The sequence below is a fragment of the Sinocyclocheilus rhinocerous genome, unplaced genomic scaffold (genome assembly GCF_001515625.1).
Source record: "Sinocyclocheilus rhinocerous isolate Xijiao unplaced genomic scaffold, SAMN03320098_v1.1 scaffold1050, whole genome shotgun sequence".
NCBI classification, from domain to species: Eukaryota; Metazoa; Chordata; class Actinopteri; order Cypriniformes; family Cyprinidae; genus Sinocyclocheilus; species Sinocyclocheilus rhinocerous.
The window spans coordinates 374,738-375,019 of NW_015651629.1; the positions used below are offsets into that span (position 1 = coordinate 374,738).

General features: G+C 33.3%; 1 protein-coding gene across 1 annotated transcript in view; it reads right to left on the minus strand.

Annotated features, from left to right (window-relative positions):
• pfklb (phosphofructokinase, liver b) overlaps positions 1-282 on the minus strand; it is a 32,970-nt gene that overhangs the window by 10,967 nt on the left and 21,721 nt on the right. The window lies entirely within an intron of this gene.

A 282-nucleotide genomic window follows, 5' to 3' on the forward strand; every position in this document is an offset into this window, starting at 1 on the left:
TAAGTGAGTCATTGCGATTGAACCGAATCATTTACACGGTTGATTCATTCAGGAACGAAACGCCCTCATGTTGCTCAGCTCAGTGTTTGGAATGTTTTCTGTTGGCGAAATAGCGCAAAAACAGCCAATATGCTGTCTAAAACGTAAGTCTCTTGATATTAACTTATTCTTTATTGAACTGTTGTGTATAAAATCAATATCACATTTGTAACTATGCTGATTTTAAAGAAAAAACGGCACTCTTCGTGTGATATTAACTATATGAATTGATATAAATATATA